Here is an 11129-nt window from a genome sequence, read left to right on the forward strand (position 1 = left end):
AATTCATAACTAACTGCTAATGCCTAAACTCCCCTGCTAAAATTGGATGGAATTTCCCATGAAGGAGGCAACTAAGATATTAAGAGTAGAGTAAAACAACTACTCATTTTACAGAATTAACACAGCAGGAACAGTAATGTTGTTTCATACATAGTGGAATTAAATTAAAAAAAAAAAAATCCACCTTGGGAGGCTGGATCTGAGGTTTTATATGGAATTTTCCAGGCTAGGCAGCTACAAAACAGAAATATTAGGAACTCAGCAGCAGGAGCACATGCATCTCTGGAGAGCACAGCAGACAAACCATGGCACTTACAAAGTGACACTCTGCAATGCAGTGTGTCACCAAGCAGAGCCCTCTCAGCCACTGCAATGCCTGAACTGCGCACGAGGGGTCAAAAATGGCCTTTCTTTCATAACACTGAATGTGAACACTTTGAATGCTAAATGAAGCTGAACTCAATATAATGATGTCTAATAAAAGGAAGTGCTTTTTTTTTTTAATATGCCATCTCCCTAAATCCAGCTTTCAGAGGACCAATACAAAACCAGCATTGAGCGAAACTACTAAAGAAAAGAGAGTGCAACTTAACTTCTACCCTCTAATGAACCCTTAAATGGAAGATCTTAATTTGTTCAAGGAAAATCCTGAGTATTACCTAAAGCAAGTACTAATTATTCCAGTCTTTGTGCTCACAATCACATGAAAATAGTAACTTCACTAAAAAAAATCACCAGTGATTTTAGATGCATATGAAATTGAACACGCGTTATAATCATAGATATAGATAGATTAGGAAACAAGTATCTGCCTTTGCACAGACTTTTAGACTCAAGTATATTTCTAGATATCTTGTTGAACAAAAAATGTATTTAATGTGAAAAAAAAAATTAAAATCTGGAATCACACAAAATTTGCAATGAAATATTTGTCTTCCCTTGTTTACTTGCTACACAACGACAATCTAGATTTTATATTAATATTTTTAATGAAAGAAAAAAAAAAAGAAAACAGCAGGGAAATACATCCTAAGCAGCTGGTAAACTCAGCCCCTAACACAGGTTGCATATTTTTAATATCTTGCCCTTATGAGTCTCACAGCCATGTGTACTCCAAAGCTCTAACCCTGATAAATGGTTTTGAATCACATCTTGGAATTAGCACAGAAAAAAATAGATTTAAAAGATAAGCTTTCATAAATAAGACTACTTGCAGGAAAACACAGGACTAGAGAATTTGTAGAGACTTAATTTTCAGCCCAGTCATTTTCTCAACTTTTTGGAATGAATAAACACACAGGAAGATAGGACAAAAACTTCACGTCTTCATCACAGATTTTTCATGCTTCACATTTCCCAACCCTTTTAAATAAAATACTTGCATTTTTCCTGTCCTAAACAATTACACTACACAATAGTGAACAAATATACAGATGTCACAGACTTCTAGTCCAGAGCACAGTTTAATGTTCTCTCATCTAAGAAAATGCCTTTTGAACCATTCCTCAGCTTCACACTGTCCAGCTTTTTACTTCCTTCATTTCCATGACTCTTAGGCACTCATGCTCACAGGGGTAATGAATGCAATGCTAGGCCAGAGGTTTCTCAGGGGGAACATCCCATCGCATTTTTAGGTTGTGGTTGCAGACTGCAATCATCATAGCTGTATCCTGAAAGTGGCACACCAGAGCCAAGCAAGGCTCTGCATATGAGGGCAGCTGCTGGACTAGAAAGCCCAGTCCAGACTTGGAATGATGTTTTTAACTTTAAATTCCAAATACAATTACCAAAGGCTGAAAAAAGAGAGGCTAGTTTTAAAAAAGGTTTAAAAAAATAGGCAATACACACTTTTTATGGATCACATGATCTCTGGAGAGCAGCATTAGGCAGATGAACTGGGCAGACAGATAAAGATGCCCTTCCTGTAATTCCTTATCATTCATCTTCAAAGCAAGTATTTCACTTCATGCAATACAGCGAATTCTACAGAAAAAGTGATTTTGCTTTGCTCTCTAGACACCCATCTCCACCTTGAGTTATTCTTAGAGCTCTTGCTTAGAGCTCTTCAACTGCAGATGGCAATTTTCAATTAGGTATGTGCTTCAGGGGAAATAAGGAATTTACTAAGGTCACTTAAGGGCAATGAAATCACACATGCCATATAAAATGCTTACACTACAAAATGATAGCATAATGGAATGGTAAAGCCTTTAACAAAATCGTAAAGGGAGCATGCAACTACAGCATGTTCCTTTATTATTTCAAGCTCTCCAGTTGCACCTTTGAAAGGTTAGTTGTTTTTTTTTAATTTTATTGAATATGTGTAGATACCAGGAAAAAACATGATGTATCAAACTGCTTCCTGACAATGTATAAGGGTATTCAGCTTCAAATTATATGCAAATCAGAAATTGAAAGCAAAAATGGGGTAATAGACGCAAGTCAAGCAACCCGATAAAAAAGTGTCCTAACTTAGTTTTTAGGATGAGCAGATTACTAAATGTGGAAAAACATTGAAGACATTTAGTATGTTCTTTCATTTCTAAATAAATTTTAGAATAAATACTTAAAGCAATTTCTGATTTAAAAGGGACAAATTAATAACAGTTCTCATGAATTAAGCCATCAGTAACACAACAGGAAGGCAGAAGATCATTTTGGTTCATTGTCAGCACTATCAAGTCCGAGTATTTCTGCTTTCCTTCAGTCTTGTCTCAGCTACACCACTAAAGCTGGCACCACAGGTGTGTGCACAGACTTGAGGTGCTCATTGCCTTCCCCTGGGTTCAACACATTCATCCCCCAGAATATACACTCCAACACAACACCATCACTGCACTCTGAACACAGTTCTGCCATTAAAATTAACACAAAGGAATCCTTGAATGAATGGGGGGAAAAAAAATCTTTAACTTTTTTCTTTAATCAGTGAATAAAGCTCATCACCTATTAACATGGGTTAGAGATCCATTCCTAGCGTAGCAGGCTAACTTGTAGGAGCTCAGGCCACAGAATGGTCCACCCCATTATTATTACTTTAAATTATTCCACATTTTAAATGGGATAAAAATATTTTTAATTTTTTTTTACTTTGAAATTCTTTTCACACCATAAACAAGGATAAAGTTTTCCTGGGGGATATCTCCCAGGCATCGGTTCCGGCCTGAAAAGAATTTGCTTTTTGTGCATCCAGGTTAAAGGAAACTTGTGCCACGCCACAGGCACAGCACCAAGCTGAGGTTAAACCCTGGGGCAGACACTGGTTTTAGGCAGGCCCCCTGATGCTGCAAGCTCTGAAGCCACACCATTGCACATGTCCTGTGGGTGGCAGAGGCAGGCACTGTGGCTGGGAGCAGTGAGAACCAACTGCTCCCCTCGTGTCCCTCGGAAGGGTCACAGCCACAAAGCTCAGCGAGGGGCAGGCAGGTCCAGCACGGCCTCAGCGAGGGGCAGGCAGGCCTGGCACGGCCTCACACATCTGCTCACAGCCTGGGACACAGCAGGCTCATGCCAACCCCAAACACACTGCAGAGACTTTGGACCACACTTCTACCTGGCTTGGCACTGGGAAATACCAATAATGATTGCAACATAGCCAGACAAACTGATGGGGGCAATGCAATTTCCTGCAGAGACATGAAAAAGGTGATTTAAAAGCAAGTTTCCCTGGAGTCTGCTCTTGCCCTTTAAATTTATGCTTTACTAACAGCCCTGTTAAAAGTCCTTTCTCTGTACTCCTTTTCAATTCAAAATAATAAAGATATTCCACAAAACCACCAGGATGAGAAATGCAACAAGTGAAATTTACGGTTCTGGTCTACCAGCCTTGCTTTCTTTGTGGCTTCACCACAACCAAAGATGATTCATCACAATAAACCCATTAGCTTCAGCCCTGAAATAAGTATTCAGGAACTTGCTATGTACTTTGTGGTGTTGAAGTTCCTGTAAAAGTTTCTACTGAAACTACTACAGCTATCCTGTGTCATTCCCATTAAAACCTCACTCAAGATTCAAAGTCCGGAGTTAACAAAAATCTTACACAGAAATGAATGAGAATCTCTATGAACACAAGTGACTTTTAATTCTTTCTTTATTCTGAATTAATTTAAAGCAGGTAATGCAATAATACTAATCTCAGGAGACATTAATTCATAAAAATCACAGCTATTTAGAAGAAAGAGGGTTTTTAAATAATAATCATCTTCATTGTAAGCTTCTAACCTCCTAGGACTCTTACTTTCCCACTAGGAAAGATGTAGCTACATCTCCCATAATGAGTGCATTCACATGCCTGTGCACACATAAATATGAATAACCAGGAAAATAAGAGGAAAGTAATCATATACCAGTCTTTAATATCAGAAAAACAAAAAGCACTCTGAAAATGCACTCTAGCTAGTGCTCTGAAACTTTTTTTCCTTAGAAGATACTACAAGAGATCAACTGCAAATATTTTCCCCTTCCTACATAATACACCATATTGGCAGAAAACTTAAATAAAGTTCCACAATGAACATGCTGCTACTTAGCAGTAACTGTCCTGATGGACTGCACACCAGTATTCTTACAGCTAGAAACCTACTGGAAAATAGTTTTCAACTTTGTTTTTCATTATGCCCTGACTAAAATCTGCAGGGAAAAAATTCTCTCAATTTCTGAGGATTTTACTGAAAACCTGTTTCAAAAATGTTATCATACTGTGCAAATACTTCCTCAGAAATACATATCCTTGTTTTGAGCTGGGTAATCCCCATTGTAGTAGAACCTGTTTAGCTTACATTTCCTATAACAGCACCTGACGTTTATTTTTTAACTCACTGTAAAATCTTTATTGCTACAGGAACTCCCTGTATTGTAACACATTCCAGCTATGCTGATTTAGCTGCATTCACACACATCCAAATAAAACACACCAAAACCCTAGACATGCTAAAGAGGTGCACCTTTTGCAAAATGTACAGTTTAAAACTTAAAAGAAACACCAAGTAACAAACGTGCCAAGAACTTAGTTGCCCTGATATACTAGGATAGTAATACCATGGATTTGCAGCGCTTCAGCCAACAGACCAAAGCATCTCAGCTTTATCTCCAATCTCGGCTCACATCTGCGTTCCAGCAGAGCTAAGAAAGTTTGAGAATCTCTCAGTAGAACGAAGGTGCATCCAGCGAGGAGCACACGGAACATCAGGCGAGTTGCGGGATCTGCCCCCCAGCACCGCCCGCTCTGCCCCGCAGCGCGCACGGAGCTCCCCGGCCGCTCCACAGGGAACAGCAGCTGGAAGCGCAAACCCCGCTCCGACCCTCCCCGCGCCGCGCACTGCGAGGATCCGCCTGACATACCTGCTCCTCCATTTTTCCCCCGGTAGGTTTTTCTCTTTTTCCGAGGCCGGAGGGGAGGGGGACAGCCCCTGCCTGGCTGCGCTGCGCTCGCCGGGCTGCGCTCGGGCCGCTCTGCCGCGCTCGGCTCTGCCCCGCCCGCCCGAGCGCAGCGCAGCGCTCGCCCCTCCGCAGGCACACACACACAGCCCTGCCCAGAGCTCCCCCAGGTCCCACAGGTTTCCTTATATAGGTAAACACAAACTGCATGCCTGGTGACAGAGGCTAACTGGAAGTAAGCTTAATTTAGTTAACTCCACAGATACCAAATAGGTCCGAGCGCCTGAAGTTTGCTTAGCACGGCGTGGGGAAGGGACTTCAGAAGGGAGGGCGGTTTCCTTGCAGTAGTTCTGTAAAATCGTCAAGTATTTAATGTAATGTGAACTAGTACTCGGTATGGCTATGGCTTTAAGCAATGGGTGCATAGTAGCACCTATGCAGTTATCCCATTACTTAAAGCCATACCAATACCGAGTACTATGTTCACATTGCATTAAAAACTTGACGATTTTACAGAACACTGAGCCAGCATTTTCATCCCAGAAAAGTGGAGGTGACAAAGGTTTGTGCACACACCTTCTAAAAATGTTAAAATAATTCCCACAATATTCAAGTTTCCATATAAAGATGTACTACATATGTAGTAGTACTACAAGGTGACAAAGGTTGTGCACACACCTTCTAAAAATGTTAAAATAATTCCCACAATATTGAAGTTTCCATAAAAGACTATCATATTCAAGTGTTATGTGAAAAGGTTAGAAAATTAGGATTGCATTACTGATATCAATGGAAAGGGGCAGTGTAAGAAAAACTTGTTTTACTTTTTCCAGGTTCATTTTCTATACAATGTAATGGTTAAGTATTTGGTGACAGATTTGCCTTTGTCAGAGATGTGTGATTACAATATATTAACAGACACACCCCTACCTAAACAGGGAAACAGAAACAGAGGAAGTACCAAGAACAAGCCTATGCTGCACTCTACAGAGCAATGACATCTCTATTTCACATATTTTTTCATCACTTTGACTGCTCACTGCTTGCTAACCCTTTTCTGCAAATACAACTTGTTTGTCCAGAAGAACTTCAGCAGGCAGTTAATTAATTAATTAGTTACAGGGAAAATCATGTCATATGTGTCACTTTATTATATTCAGACAAGATTCACTATTAGTTATGGCTTTTCTACAAGCTAAAACACTGCTGATATGCAGGGGGAATTTGGAAAAAACATGAGGATAGGGAAAAAACCAATAAAAAATTATGGAGGAACACAAATTTATAAGCAAAAATGAGAAAATTTTCAAGATTTGATAAGATTATGAGAGCTTACTTAAAAATACAATGAGCTCTAAAATAAACAATTATTTTTCATTCTGTCCCCTGGATATATTGTCTATAAGTCAAAATGCACAAGAGACACAAATTTGGCTTCCTGGTGACCTATGAAGTGTTAGAAGCCCCAGTGTACCACCCAAAAGCTGGAAATCATAATTATCCATTGGACTACAGCATTTTTTATTGCTGCCCAATATATGACTTGAAGATCATTAAATAATATACTGCAGAGAAAAGCTATTCCTAATGTCCAGTCCTAATGGCTTCAATACTTCTTTAGTTATAATTTTCCTCTTTCCCTGAGGCATAAACATTGAGCCTCATGATACTGAAGGAGTTTGACTTAGAAGTTGAGAAAAATGAAAAACAATACCAATAAAAGTTGTAAGACACTCAATAAATACATCTAAAATAGTCTCTCCATACAGTGTATAAGGAATCAGGAATATGTGGCCAGGGGCTTGGTGTAATGATCTTCATTTAGTTCTTTTGGGACAGATAACTCACTTGTGGCTCCACTGCATAAGAAGAGGATCTTGGCCTTGCCAAGTTCATGCTCCTGTGACAAAGCATTTGCACTGGACTACATAGCCAAGTATTCCCTTACCACCATGATCTCATGACCAGTTCCTGAATGAGTATCAGGTTTTTTGCATGAGTCAAGCCAATTAAAATTCATCAGATTCCCAAAACTGCAACAACAAAGGAATTTTAAGAGGGCTACTAGGCTAATAGTAGATTAGATAGTAGATATTACTTCAGGTGTGGTTGACAGTCTATCCTTAGGCTAGCACTTTTTCTGTTAGTCAGCCCAGACTTACAATAAACATCACATTCATTTATCTAAAATATTCCGTGAATTAAGGATTTTCCCACCATTTCTTCAGTGCCCATACAGGGGCTTTACTTACCCTAGTCTCAAGCTGAAAACTCAACTAACTTTCATACCTGACACCTGACATACCACTTTACCTCCTGACATACCTGTTTACCTCCATCTCTTTACTTCATATTGAGAATCAGTCAGGGAATCTAGGCTCTTACAGCTAGGTATAAAATCTCTTTCTTTACTTCCTGGCCCCCAAGCTGTGATTACATTAGAAGGCTGGCAAAAGCATGAAAGTTTCCCCAAGTCCTGCATGTGCTATCTTTGAAAGAGAGAATCTCTTTGCTTAAACAATGTTTGTAATAAAATAATCATTTCTTCCTCAAACATAAATCAGAATTATATTTATTTATATTTTCACAGAATGTCTCTGCTAAAGCATCAACAGCAGTTCATCATAATAATAGATGTCATAGTCAGATTTTTTTTATTTCTGAGTTCTTTCTTTTTTAAAGAAACTCTATATAATTCTCAAGAAATTCAGCTAATTCTTGAAGGTGAGAGTAACCTAGACTTATTACCCCCATTTGCTGTGCTGTCATACATACTTATCTTCATGTAATGCTAAGACTAATTATGCTGAAACTGTCCTCTCCTTTTCTCCAGGAAGAGGTCTGTACAATACAGAATACAAGCAAATTTGAGCTTGTATTCTGCATCAGAGTATAAGAAAAGATCTGAGCAGACCTCTAGGATATGTTGGGTTTAATGCAAGGAATTAAAAGTTCATTAGAAATTAATGCAATTGATGACAAAGAGTTTTTTTCTTCACTGCTGTGCTCCAAGCTGCCCCCAGAAAAAGCCCAGCATTAAGCAGACACTCCATTCAGTGTGTCATTAGCTTGTTTCCTGTGCACAATCCATACAAACAGTTTATTGGTGTTATTTTAGTCCCTGCTGTTAAGATAGTAACTATTTGTAAGCCAAATGACCTTTGTCCAGCAGAGCCAAGAATCACAGTCCTGGGCAAACCTTGGTTATAGATCAATGTGTTACTGCCTTTCTCTTTACTTCCATTTGCATGCCCTATTAGCCATACTTGCTCCATCACAAAAAGTGGTTTATAAGAAATACTTTCTCTTATGAAAAGACTGATGGATTTTCCCTCCTCCACTTCTGCCCACTTTTTAAATACATAGTCATGTCACTCTTTGTGGTTTTGTACCAGAAGTGGAAACCTAGTGTAAATTTTCATTGTGAATTTTGATTGAATGGAATAGGTGAGAGCAGTACACGAAGAAATTTATATGAAACAAATAATGTTAGTTTCCAATCGTCTTGCCACAAGTCTCTAAATATCTGCCTTCAACTTTTTCCCTATTAAATGCTCAGGGTGAAACACAGCAGGTTTAGTCTCCTTACACTGAATACTTACTCAGTAACAAGATTTGCCTCAGAAGTTCTTTGCAGGCTGAAATTGTCCACACTTGAGTGGCTAAATAAATTGGCTCAATTTATCCAGGTAAGTATAAAGCAACAGAGATCTCTCAGGTTTCACTGCACAGTGCTGCACATTTTCCAGAATCAAGCTGTTCATGCATTCTCGAAGTTCTAATTTCTTCCATGCAATGGCAACACTTCCTTTCACTTTGATACAGGCAAGATTTCAAACCTCATCTTGGTGTCTGCATCTTTACATCTTCAGTTTCCCTCAGAGATGTGCATCACTGACATCCCACAATGTCTGTTCTGTTTGTGGGGTGCAACAAGATCATTCATTCAATAGTTTATTGTTTGTTCTCAGCTACATTACCCAGCCCTCAAATCAGGTAATGTGCTCAGCTAGAATGGCAGCAGTGAGTACCTGACAAATGAGGTCGATTCAGTTCTAACAGCCTTTGTTTCCATACAAGTCTCTCCAAAGATATGCAATATCATAGGGATCTCTCTTTCTATATGAAATGTTTTTTAGATTAAAAACCTAAACCCCTGAATACATTTCTGTGTACAAATCCACAAATGTTTTTTTCTTTTCTACCATTAAATAATTTATACACGCAGAATGCTAATGCTGCATTTTAAGATACTGTGTCAGTATACACAGATACATAAATACACAGATTCACTCAGACTTTTAGTTTACAACCTGGAAAAGCTATGAACAAAATGCCCTAGTGCTGAGTGCAGCCTTCTCCAAGCAAGCTAACTGTTGGAAAAACCCATCTGAGTGGATTTGTCTGGGATAGAGTTAATTTTCTTCTTAGGGGCCAGTATGGTTCTGTGTTTTGGCTTTGTGGCTGAAACTGTGTTGATAAAATATTTTTGTCTGGCTGTTACTGAAGAGTGCTTGCACCACCTCAACACACAAAGTTGCCTTTTTTTCTCACACTGCCCCACTCCAGTGAGAAGGTCAGGAGTGGGCAAGGAAATGGGAGAGGAGAATACCAGTAACTACAGCTGACCCATGCTGGCCAAAGAGATGTTTCATACCAAAACTATTTGTAAAAACCCAAGACTGACTGAGAAGAAGGGGAGTGGCTTCCTAAGGTAACCATTGTTTGGAGAAAAAACTGGCTGGACATACGTTGTGTTACTTTGCTGTGCTTTCCACCATACTCACCTATTAACTGTCTTTATCTTGGCCCATGAATTTTCTGACTTCTGTTTTTGCTATTTTCTTCTTGTATCTCACTGGGGTGGGGGTGAGAAAGTGAACTGACCAGTCCAGAGACTAACAGCAGAGAAGTTTTGGAAATTTCTCTTTACTGCTCCTTATCTGTTATTTGCTTTTGCCTCGCAGAAGATATTTCAGAGTAGCTTGTATAAATGCTCCCATCTCATTTCATGGAAAAGTAAAAATCTGTCATGCTACATTGACCTCTGCAGTGGCCCACTGAAGGCATTTGACTTCACCTTGAAATGCACTAGAGGCACCAAAATGACAGTCACACATCTGAGAAACAGCTGAAGTTGTCTCTCTGCTGCAAGTTCCTTGGCTATAACCCTGAGCACACAGGAACTTCAGGGAAAACCACAAGATTCCAGGTCAGCAGGTACCCTGGCCACAGACTGGGGCCTGAGAGCTATGTAGCCACAAACTGTAATTTATTCACTTAGCTAATAGAAGGCACAGGGGTTTGCTTTCCTTCCAGCAAAGGCAAACTAAAAATTATTGTAAGAACCTGCATTCGTTCAACATTCAGGCTGAAAATGAAAGTAGCCAAAAAAGAAGAAACTAAAAGGTTAAATTATTTAGAAGAAGTAACTCAACTGCACATACTGTGGGCAGCTGAGCATGTACCTTATCTGGGGAGCACTCACTGTACAAATCAGTTAACTTTATGATACAGCCCTCACTTTTTATTATTTCCTGATCTGGTGTTCAATTTTACAGCCTTAATGCAAGTACTTCGTTAATAAAGCATTACTTATAAAATTTGACCACATTACTTAACCTTTACACAGAAACAAAGATGTCAAAACAAGTTAAGGCCAGTGACTGAGGGTATTATTTTTACCCTTGGGAAATGAATTGAGCGTTTTTCCTCAACAGTCTTTCAAAATGTATCATTAAATCACTGTAACA

At 39.2% G+C, this 11129-nt stretch overlaps 1 protein-coding gene across 1 annotated transcript in view; it reads right to left on the reverse strand.

Moving 5' to 3' along the window:
* MID1 (midline 1) overlaps positions 1 to 5461 on the reverse strand; it is a 249147-nt gene extending 243686 nt beyond the window's left edge. The window contains exon 1 of the mRNA XM_074536005.1: positions 5341 to 5461. The gene's annotated coding sequence lies outside the window, so the exon portion shown is untranslated. The remainder of the gene's footprint in view (positions 1 to 5340) is intronic.
* Positions 5462 to 11129: the final 5668 nt, after the last annotated feature.

Source organism: Zonotrichia albicollis, chromosome 2 (genome assembly GCF_047830755.1).
Source record: "Zonotrichia albicollis isolate bZonAlb1 chromosome 2, bZonAlb1.hap1, whole genome shotgun sequence".
Taxonomy (NCBI): domain Eukaryota; kingdom Metazoa; phylum Chordata; class Aves; order Passeriformes; family Passerellidae; genus Zonotrichia; species Zonotrichia albicollis.